The following is a 12164-nucleotide window of genomic DNA, read 5'->3' as shown; positions in this document are numbered from 1 at the left end:
TATTTTGACATTTTGGATTAGTTATAGTTCCCAAGAAATTTGAGTTTGAAAACTCCTAGCACATATTACACAATGCAAAGTGCAAAGGCTCACCACCCTTGTTAATGCTATAGAATTTGCATCAAAAGGACTTGATGAATATTGCATGTTTAATAGGATCAATATAGAGCATCTTATACACAATGGTCTCGCAAAGGCTACCATCAAAGGTTACAAATGGTGCCTAAGAAATAGGTTATGCGTACCAACCTATGATTTGGGGATATGCAATATTACACGCATCTTACTTAATTCGTTTTTAGAACCCAATATTAGTCAACCTTTTCTGCGTACCAGTTGGTAACTGGATTTAAGCCTGACACTCGTGTTCTTACGCATTTTTGATTGCACTATATATGTGCCATTACGACTCCACATCGTACTATGATGGGTCTTCAAAAATGTTAAGTAGTTATGTTGTAAATGAGTTTCCAATAATTATCCGCAATTTAAAACCTTTGGAAGGAGATCTCTTACCGCTAGATTTGCGGGTTATCACTTTAATGAGACGGTCTTCCCGCCGTTAGAGGGAGATAAGAAAAAGAATTTTCTAAGGGAACGACAGGAATTGTCATGATGTAATCCCACTGTGTCTCATATTGATTCTAGTACTCCACAAATATAAATGTGAAGTGACAAAGAATAATCAATTTTCAGAATGTACACTAATGTCGTTAACGTGATGAGATCACACATACCATCTACAAACCTACCTGCAAGGTTACGAATCAGGAGTATGGGGTACACCGTAGACTAAGATGTTGCAACTACACTTGGTGGAAGTGTACCTGAGGTCGTGGATCCATAAAGGAAGATGGAGAGACCACCAAGTTCGATCAATGCTCACCTAAAAAGGAAGTAGATGAGTAAGGCACAACCTAATTTGTATTATTAATGAAATTATCTCATATGATTGTCTCTGACTATGTCCATGAATCAATACTGGAGGACGCTCCGAAGTTTAATGATTCTAGAGAACAATGAAATCCTGACAGATTATGAAAATGCACATGAGTCAATAGAAGGATCATGTGTGCACAATGATGATATAATCCATAAATAGTTGCTCTAGAAGTAGAGCACAATGAGATCGAACCAGGCTTTATTTTGATTAATTTCAAATAAATAGCATATTTGGGCTACACAATCCAGGTAGCACTTAGTTCTTTGGCAAATATATGGGTATTTGGTGTGGTAGTGCTAACCAACCAAGTGTAAAGCCTATTGGACATACATAATTAATTTTTCATAAAACATAATGAGAAGAAAGTAGTCTTAAAGTACAAATACTCGCCTTGTGGCGCGAGGTTTCTCACAAATCCCTGGAATTGTTCTCTTGTAATGAACATTATAGAGTTATGCTACCTAGTTAGCTTGGTAATTTCAAAAGAACTTGAAATGCAGCATATGTATGTGGTTGTCACGTATCTATGAAAGAATCAAGAGATAGAAGATATTTACAAAAGTAATTGATAGACTTTTGATGCCAAATCAAATGACTCTAAACCACAAAGTGCTTTTACAGTTAGATAGAACGCTCACTTATAGATTCAAGCAATCAGACGGATGTGGTATACCCGTCTAAGTGACTATTTTATTTGGAGGGGATATATAAGTAAGTTATTTTTCCTTGCGTATTCATAAGAAAGTTCCTGATTTGGAATTGTAGCTATTTATGTTGATGGTACAGACATGATGTGTACTCTTGATGTGATAAGAGACAAGCTATTTAAAATCCAAATTTGAGATGAAAAATCTAGGGAAAGCTCGATCAAATACTGAGCTTGTGGTATATTATTCCACCAGTTTGCATATTGATGAGTGCTAAAAAGTGCATATTTCTATATATTTTTCTTGGCATTTAACTCATTTTTTGTGCATTAATTCTACATTTTATCCCATATTCTGTATTTTCATTGTTTTCAAGAATAAATATTTTACTTACTTAATCTTGCATTTTTAGGTAATAAATGAAGTTCGGATGAGTCGCGGAGCGAAAAGAGCAGAAAAGTAGTGAAAAGCCGGGAAGAATTACGCAAGGAAGCCGCAAAGAATGGAGCACACGTCCAAAAAGCTAGGAATGGGCTCAAGAAGGAAGAATTGTTCTTAAAGAAGATATGGGCTTGGCATACCCAAGGCCCAAAACCCTTACCCAAACCCATTTTCTATATCCATAACCGCCTCCATTCTCAGCCGTTAGATGGGACTACATCGAAATCCTACGGTCGCTCCTTCGTAGAGCATCAAAATCTGAAGTCTCTGCAAAACACCACAACGCTTAAATTCCAAGCCTTCAGATTAGATTGTATTTGAATCCAACGATCGCTTCTTTTCCTGCGCATCAAACCTCGATACTTCCGCTTAACACTACAACACCTAACTCCATCTGGTGTCGTTAATTTTGTTGTATTGTATAATCCAACGGTCGCTTCAGGATCCACTTCATCTCACCGTCAGATTGATCTTTCATCTCCATATCCCACGGTCGAGATTTGCCAAACATCGAACTCAATGATCCCGCTACACACCATAGCGACCGAACCCTATGACCTAACCAAACATCCCCTTCTTCCCAAAAAAATCGACCTTCACCTTCTTCCCCTCTCCGTCTGCAGAACTCGTACACCATCACCTCCACCTGCTCTCCCAACTGCTCCGCCATCACCACCATAATCACCACAGCGTCAAAAAATGATAACCCATCATTGTTCCCCTCTCCCTAGTCCCTCTACTTTACTTATTTCACACATTTTCAACCGAAACCCTAAAGTGTGAAATAGGTAAATTAGGTCGATCTAGAGGCAAATTGACGGTATGGGAAGGAGCAGAAGACGTTGAGGAAGCATGGGTCGAGACTATTGGGAAGAAATCAGAGCTGTTAGGTGAGTAATTTCGATTCCTATTTCTCAACAGGAAACCCTAATTTTACAAATTGGGGATTCTTAGGAATTGATGATTACAACTAGAAATAGAGGCATGGGTGAGTGTTATTGAGTAATTCAGTGACATTAGGTAGGATTATTTTGATTTAATTTTGATTTTCACCAAACCCTAATGTCTACTGTTTTGGGAATTTTTGGGTAAAAAGGGTGTAAACCCTAATTATGTAATTGGGTATAAAAAGGGGACTGTGGGTGTGATGTAAATGCTTATCTCTGGACTAGCCAGTGTATCCCCATGAGGGCTGGACTAGCCAGTTCCTCTTGGGTAGATTTTTTCTTCCCTGTTTTGTATTTGTAGATTTAATTTTAATTTTCAATTTTAATTCCAAATTCAGTTTTAGTTTATCTTGTTTCAATTCATGTTTTGCTATCCATGTTTTGCTATCCATGTTTCTCCATTTGATGTAATGTTCATGTGTTTAATTCCTTTCCCTGTTTTAATGTCATGTTGATGTTGTTGTTAATGTGATGTTTTTGTGTTGTTCCTGTTAATCATGTGTTGTTCCATCTGTTCTCTCATGTTCTCACTAGCTGAGGCTCAGATGAAGCTTTAGTGGACTGTTAGGTAGTGGAATGCTAGGTTAGAGCCTTAGTGCAGTGTTTTGCTTGTGCAATGGGAAGAAATTAGTGCTCTGGTATGCCTGTGATTGACTGTGCTGTCAAAAGACAGTCAATACTAGGGGCATATCAGTGAGCAAGCTGATTTTCCTCCCATTCTAGATGTATGCATAGGATTTTCAACTCAACCTAGGATCACATTGCTTGGCTAGGACACAAGGGTGGATTCAAAGCCTTAGCTTAACCCACATTCTGTTTTCACAGTCACTTGCAACTTAACTGTTTTGTTACTTCTTCACACCCCTGCCCTTGGCTTAGGCCTTGGTTCCATTGTTCTTTGTTTAGTTTCATTGTTCTGTCACCTTCTCATAATACTTTGTGTTGTTTGCTTTTGCCATTGTAAATTTGCATCCTTTTGCCACTGATGTTTGCTTCTTTCCCATGATCATTGTTAGTTTGTTGCACTGCCATTGTTAATCTCTTAGTTATTGTTCCCTATTCTTCCCTGTTCCTCATCTCTGTCTGTGTTCTCTTTTATTCTCTTTCTTTTGCTATCTTTTGCTCTTTTAGTTTCTCTGTTTTGCTCCCCATTAGTCCATCGAAGCTCACTGTGGCCTAAGTGCATTGATCATCAAGATCTCAGTCCAGTTCACTGTGGACTCATTCAAAAACCAAAATGATAGCTCTATCAAGCCCAGCTCACAGTTCACTTTCCAAGCTAAGGCCTGTCACTGTCAAGCCCAGATCCTCATACAAGCCAACTGAGCTCAAAGCTCACTTCAACACTGAGCCCAAGTTCAGCTCATTGAAACCAAAGGCTAAAGCCTAGTTCATAGCTCAGAAGCCTAGCTCAAGCTAAGGCCCAGTTCACTTTTACTGTGAAAGTTCACTGTGAAAGCCCAGCTCAACCCAAGGCTCAAATCACATCACAAGCCCAGTCCAATTCAGTCCACCAAAGGCTCAGTTCACTACACTAAGCCCAAGCCCAAATTCAAAACCAAAGCCTAGTTCACTGCCAGGCTAAAAGGGCCAAGGCCTAAAGCATTTCATCATTACAAACAAACCCACTAAGCCCAAAGCACAATTAGAAGCCCAATAGCAATTTAGAGCCCAAATAGCTAGAAACTCCAAACACCCCCAGTCTCTGTGGATCGACCCGTACTTGCACGAGCTACAACCGATGACCGTGCACTTGCGGTATTACTGTAGGCCCGCGTTTTCATTTCGCTTAATTTTCACACATTTCCGGGCCCACCACATATGTCTAATGTTGTCAGGCAATTTAACAAAGACATGCATCCTGATAGCACTATCATGATTAGTCGAGTTTCAAATGTAAGTAAGTAACTATCTCGTCCAAAGGAATATGACGAAAATGTGTTGGGAGATGAAATTCCCATATCTAAGTACAATAGACGCATTATTGTACTTAGTATAATAATGTACTCGATTAAATTTTACATCCTCAGGGAACTTGTTCGCTAGATATAGCTTTGCGCCAAAGCAACGTCATTGGAATGGTATAATGAATGTAATCATGTACTTAAAAGTAACCATTGACATAAATTTGTTTTATCCCTACAAAGACATTAAAAGGAATGCTAATGAAAGTGCAATATAAAAGTTGTTGATTATGAAGGAACAATAATCAATAATAATCAACATCTCTTCTCCAATGAAAGTAATCAGAGGGAGATATAGTAGACTATTTTCTAAGTCATTACCAATATTCAGTTTCGAAATACACATGACTAAAGGAACTGTCTACAACAACTCTGAAAGTAATCAGAGGGAGATGCCGACATCAGGGGGAGGATCCAAGGATATGTTGTCGACATATTTTACCTCAAAATTGAAGCTGTGTTGTACTCTTTTTCCCTTCGATCGAGAATAGTTTTTCCCAAAGGGTTTTGTTACTCGACAAGGTTTTTAACGAGACAACACTAAAACATCAAGTATGTTGAACGTTGAAGACATAAAGATCGTGTTGATAGTACTAAAAGTATCTGATTCAAAGAAATGAAATGCGACATTCTGTTAAGCAACGTAACTTCCAGAATTAACAACAGGGTTTTATAAACACCAAAGTAAAATGTGTTAAACTCCTTTTGACTGCATTAGACTAACGAAAATTGTCTGACATCAGGGGGAGCATCTAATGGTGTGTTGAACTATTTTCCCTCACCGGGGTTACTTTTTCCCACAGGGTTTTGTTACTCGGTAAGGTTTTCAATGAGACAACAACAAACACGGGAAATATAATTTCCCAGCTAAGGCTATTGTATTTCCCAAGAGGATTTTCTGTCTTAGTAGTTGTGAAGCAACTAGTAAACTTCAACAAATAAAAGTGATCATCTGCAACAAATCACCTTTACTTGCATCTTCCACGTTGTACGATTTTCCCTTCGTCAAGGTTTTGTCACATTGGGTTTTTCCTTGTCAATGTTTTAATGAGGCAACGTATATGCATATAACTATGTCCTAAGTTTGATTAATATTGTATTATTTTCTTTAGCTCAGGTTTTTTCCCTATGGGTTTTCCTGACGAAGTTTTAACGAGGCAATTAACTTAGATCATCGATCTTTGAAGATCGTATTACATGTGATGAACTACATGTAAAGTAAGAAACAACATGTGAAGTACTACATGTGAAGAGTTGTACCAAGGTTTTATCCCACTGGGTTTTTCCTTGTCAAAGTTTAAATGAGGAAATTGATTTCGGCGCAAGTCATCAAGAAGAGGACGACATTTGAAGAACTATGTTCGAATCACTATATGTGAAGCAGTGGATATGAAGTTCTATTGGACCGCACAAGAGGGAGTGTTGTAGGGCCTACGACCGCATATATGTGCGGCCCGTCTATATAGTTAGGGTTTACCTTTCCATGTATATAAAGGAAACTATAGATATGTAATAAGGTTTATCCCTAATGAAGAGAAATCCTTCTCTTCCTTGCCTCTTCACTTTCCCCTACATTTCCACTGCAAAAGACAACTAATTTTATCATCTTAGACTGCTTAATTCTTTTGATTAGTTTTGAAGAACGGAATGCAGTCAGAAAGGCAAACATCCCTCATGATTTATTAGCTAAGGAATCTTGCGGTGCAATTTCTAGATTACTAATTTTACTTTATGGGTGCAAACCTTAGTTGAGGATGATATGTCCTTTAATCACATAAAATGAGGCTGATCAAGAAATAATTAAACGGAGAAATCATCCTTTGGTCCTATTTTAGGTGGTCCAAGTTAGTTTGGTCCTCCAACAAAAGGAAAGTTTTGTTTGGTCCTTATTTATTCACAGATATTAAAATATCTAAATTATCCTTTTCCTCTCTTATTTTCTCCCTACCTCATGTGATACAGATACATAATGATAATTTTTTTTTGTTTTGTTTTCTCTCTTCTTTATTTTCACTACTAATTTCTCTCTATTATTTATATTACAAAAAAATCTAAAATTAAATAAATCTCAAAATATAAGTCAACAATTAATGAATTTAATATATTCTGAAAGGTCTTGACAAGATCTACACAATGATTACCCATTCTACTATGTTTTTTCTTTAAGTATAATATTATTTCATATCCGAGAATGAACACGATTTTAGAACATGGTAGTTCATTCTAGTTATAGCAGTTCATTTCGTACAATGAACTCGTATATGCTAGCAATTTATTTTGTAGAATGAACTCATAATAGTAGTTCATTTTTAAGAATGAAGTCGCAATGATAGTTCGTTATTAAGTTCATATTGTAGAATAAATCCATGACAGATGTTCTTATTGTCAAATTAACTCATAATGGTTGTTCATGTTGCAGGATTGATAATTCATGTTGTAAAATAAACTCGTAATGATAATTAAGTATGGTAGTTCATATTTTAGAATGAACTTAAGTGTTCATTTGGGTAGTTCACCTTATAAAATGAACTCGTAAATGGTAGTCCATATTGTAGAATGAACCCGTGATAGGTGTTCATATTGTAGAATGAACTCCTAATGGTATTCATATGGTAGAATGAAATCGTAATAGTAGTTTATTGTATCAGTTCATTTTGTAGAATGAAGTCATATGGTAGTTCATATTGTAGAATGAACTCACATGATATTTTATTCAAACAGTTCACTTTTTAGAATGAACTAGCTAGCATGGTAGTTCATTAAAGTAATTCATTTTTTAGAATGAACTCGTATAAAAGTTCATTCTAGTTGATTTTTAGCTAAAGGATAAAATAAAAATTAAAAGCTCTGAAATATAGCAACAATGGTACTCGTCTGAAAGCTCTCTTCGAGGGCTTTTCGAAAATATAAAATTTATTATATGTGGAAATAATAAAATATAGCAACAATGGTTCAAAAGATATTTCAGTTTAAGTTTTTATTTTCATACTTTATTTTTATTAAGAGAGAGAAAAATGGTATTTCTATCATTATTAAAAGATTATGACATCATTGACGACGTCATCCCACGTGGGTATTGTCCACCCTAGGACCAAACAATAATATTTATGATAAACAATAATATATATTTAAGAAAAGGACCAAACAGACAGTTGACTCAATTATATTTTTTCTAAGACTATATGGTAGTTTCTACTAATCATATAAGGCAGATCATCAGAAAAAGAAAAGGTCAACAAGACCAAGTTAACTCAATTATATTTTTTCTAGGACCATATGGTAGTTTCTACTAATCAAATAAGGCGGATCATCAGAAAAAGAAAAGGTCCAACAAGCCATACCATCCTAGGAAAAAGAAAAACAATCCGAAAAGCCAGTAGTAGAAGCTTTACAGTTCATTAATAATGTTAAAAATACAGGATACAATTGATTGAAATCTTTTCTTGGTTACAAAATAAAGAAAGGAATCTGCCTATATAGCACACAAAGGACATGTTCGTATGTAAACTAGACCGACCACTACAAGAAAACTTGGCTTTAATAATTATTTTCTTACCAACCGTGGTGGGTGGAATTTTTCAGCAGTAGTTTATGATAACTAAAACCAGCTCTGGTTGGCAGAAACATCTGACCACCAATGTTCCAACAACGAGAGTAGGTGAAACTCTTTAGAAACAATACTTTAACAACCAAAATATCATATTTATTGTTATTAACCTCCGGTCACCATGATTGGGTAACCAAAATGTACCTTGGAAGGTGAATATTTTTTGTCACTTGTCTTACCCACCAGAAAAATCTGTTGGTAGACACCTAAACCAACCATCAAGTTGGTGGCATTGTTAGTGGCTTTCAGCAACGAGAAAGTACAGTAGAAGGTAAATACTTCAATCCACTAAATGTAGCCACGAAGTCAATCCGTTGGTAAACACTTATACCAAGCCACTATTTTGTTGGTGTGATTAGTAGCTTTCGACCACCATAATATGACAACTACTAAGGTTGGTTTATCAATCTTACAAAGACATTAACGTTCAGAAGGCTTCTTCTTTTGTAAACAAAATTGGTTTTAATGAGTTTATCGCCAGTGCATCTAAGTGATTTAAACGCATCACTTTGTTTTTAAAGAAATAAATAAAATCACACTAAGAATATTAATTATAGATCGATAGTGCTCTTTGTTTGTAAATTGATATATTATTTATATATAAGTATTTAGAGTCAAAAATCAGATAAAATTTGAGTAGTTATACAAATATGAAATTCATAGAGAAGTTTTAAAATAAAAGGAAAAACTAATTTAATTAATTTTCTTAAAATTTTTAAATAAAATAAAATAAATATATAATATTTTCCAACATTAACACCAACAACATATGAAATAAACACATCTGAAATTGATGATTGTATCCAAATAATGAGTGTATTATCATCATCACACCAGGCAGTAAAAAAACAAGAAATTTAGGAGGACAAGGAATAGATTCATCTAAAAAACCAGAAACTTGGAATCTTCTTAATAACGGAAGAATCAAGCTTAATTTTCCAAATGAGAATATTATCATCCTTAAGTTTGTATTCAAGAACATTAATAGTTTGTATTGAAAACTATCATTCTTAATAAAGGAATATGAAAAATACAAAATTTATACAAATTTTTTATCATAAAATCAAAAATTGCAGGAAAAGTAAAACAGAGGATACGAAATTGAAGAAAATAAACCACTAAAGATGATGAAACAACAATAGTATGCTCGATTAGATGTCTGATACCGTAGTAGAACCCATGACGCAACCAGTTTCGTCCTAGCTATTTTTTTTCGGAAAAAATACTTTCGGATTAACTATTGACAATGAATCTTGTTTTGTGGATAATCTAAAACCCTTTCCAAAGATACAAAAATTATTAAAATCGGATGTATACATTAAGAGTTGTGAATTTTTTTGGGATATGTTTTAAAGTTGGAGAGATAAAAGGATAAATAAAATAAAAACATAAACATAAAGGACACGATTGTCTAAAATTTTTCATGTCCATTTCACCCATACATAATCTTTACATGTCCATTTGAACCTTATTTTAAGGATTCTTGGGTAATTGACCCATTTACCCATTGATTAATGGGAAACAAGATGACATCACATAGACGGTTGGATATCCAGTTTCAGTTACACTTGATGTAACAAAAGTGTCTACTGTAACATACAAGATTTTAAGTGCTAACTGCTAACAGCCAGACCATCATAATCACAAATTGGTGGTTCTTCTTAGAAAAAACTCGCAAAATTGAGGTATACCCAAATTAATTAGGGTATATCAAATAAAACAAATAGGATCATCGTGAAGTAAAATAAAAAAACCTCTTAACTAAATACTTTAGGAAATGACTAAGTCACTCCTAAGTGATTAACACTAATTCAAATTTGTGATTCTTGTTAGAAAAAATAAATAAATATAACAAAACAATTTGTTAGATTTAACTTATGAATCTTGTTAAAAATTTTGGTTTTTGAACAAAAATGAATCATTATAGTAAAGCACTTCTCAAGATGGCATCGAATAAGGTTATATCGGTTTAATTCGTCAAATGATCGCAGAAATTTAAATTTTCAGAATCCAGTCTATGAAAAGTCGGCATACTCGACTGAAAAAAGCACGCCGATTAAGCACTTTTAGAATTTAGTGCATGCAAAGTCGGCATGCTTTACTAAAACAGAGCACACCGACTAAATTTAGCCGGCATGTTTGACTGAATCAAAACGTGCCGACCAAACATTGGATTTCGCATTTACAGTCGTCATGGTAAAAAATGCACCACACCGATGACTACCTATTAGTCGTCATCTTATTTTTACAAAACCATGACGACCAATAATAAATTTGTTCACACGATATTTTTTTTGGGAGTTATTAATCGTCAAGGTTTAGCTTTTCAAAATCCGACGACTATTCGTACCACATAACTAGTCGTCTAGATATGTGGATGACGACCCTGTGAATGTTACTTTCAGAAATAAAACTCTTTGAAAATTCGTCACGTTATTCATCCTATAATCTTGACGACTAAAAATAAATATGAACAGTCGTCATGCTCGACCAAAAAAAAAACCATGACGACTATATAACTGCAACTCAACAATTTCAAATTTTCTGATATAATATGTCATTCAAATAACAAAACAAAGTACTAAATAGAGTTTGAAAGAATTAATTGCTAATAAAAAAAAGTATAATCGACGATTTTTTTCATTTCAAAACGATAAAATATAGAGAGCGAGAAAGAAATTGATCATTAGGTTGATGATGATGGAGAAGGAGAAGAATAAGATTTATCTAAAACCAAAAAGAGGTAGTTTTATTTATTATTAGGAACTGAGTAATCGAGCAACTTTACATATATTAGCCATCCCTTAGCCCGCTGTCTTGGTTGGAAACAAAATAAATATACCCCAATTTATTTGGGTATACCAATCCGTCCAGTAGAAAAACCTGGCATTTTTAGGGGGATCCTGAAAGAATTAGGGGCGACTAATAAAACAAAATAAGATCACCCAAACCTAAAATGAACCCACCCCTTATATCCCGTTTTTCATAATGGCGATTTTACTCTTAATAAATGGTAGTTAATTTTACAATCGAGAGAAATTTGTTATATAAATGATATTTCATTTTCGCATGATTCAGAACAACCCAGAATCGGTAGATAATGGAGTACCATATCTACCAATTGAAAACTACTGTGCTAAAATATATGTATAATCGATACAAAATGATATTTGATAGGCTTCCGATTACAATGTAGCCCGAAAATCCTTAAATTTTCGAATTCTTTACACAAACATAATCGGTAGTAAATTTTCGAATTTTCGTGATGTTCATTATCTACTGACTGTGGTAGTACCCCCAAATTCAAAATTTTCAAACACTAATGGAATTTCAGATTTCTCTATTTTCATAATTGGTAGTCTCGTGATGTCTATTATCTACCGATTGTACAATCGGTAACTTCAGGATGTCCATTATCTGCCGATTATCATAGTAACCCCGAATTCAAAATTCTTAAAAGCCAATGGAATTTTGAATTTCTCTATTTTCACAATCGGTAGTTTCGTGATGTTTATTATCTACCAATTGTGACAGCAACCCCAAATTTATTTTTTTGAAACAAAGCAAAGAAGAGAAGAACACAGTCATAATCGGTCGATAAAACCAATACTAAAC

The sequence above is a fragment of the Papaver somniferum genome, chromosome 1 (assembly GCF_003573695.1).
Source record: "Papaver somniferum cultivar HN1 chromosome 1, ASM357369v1, whole genome shotgun sequence".
NCBI lineage: Eukaryota > Viridiplantae > Streptophyta > Magnoliopsida > Ranunculales > Papaveraceae > Papaver > Papaver somniferum.
The sequence above is the reverse complement of the archived record's forward strand: the minus strand, read 5'-3'. Positions refer to the sequence as shown.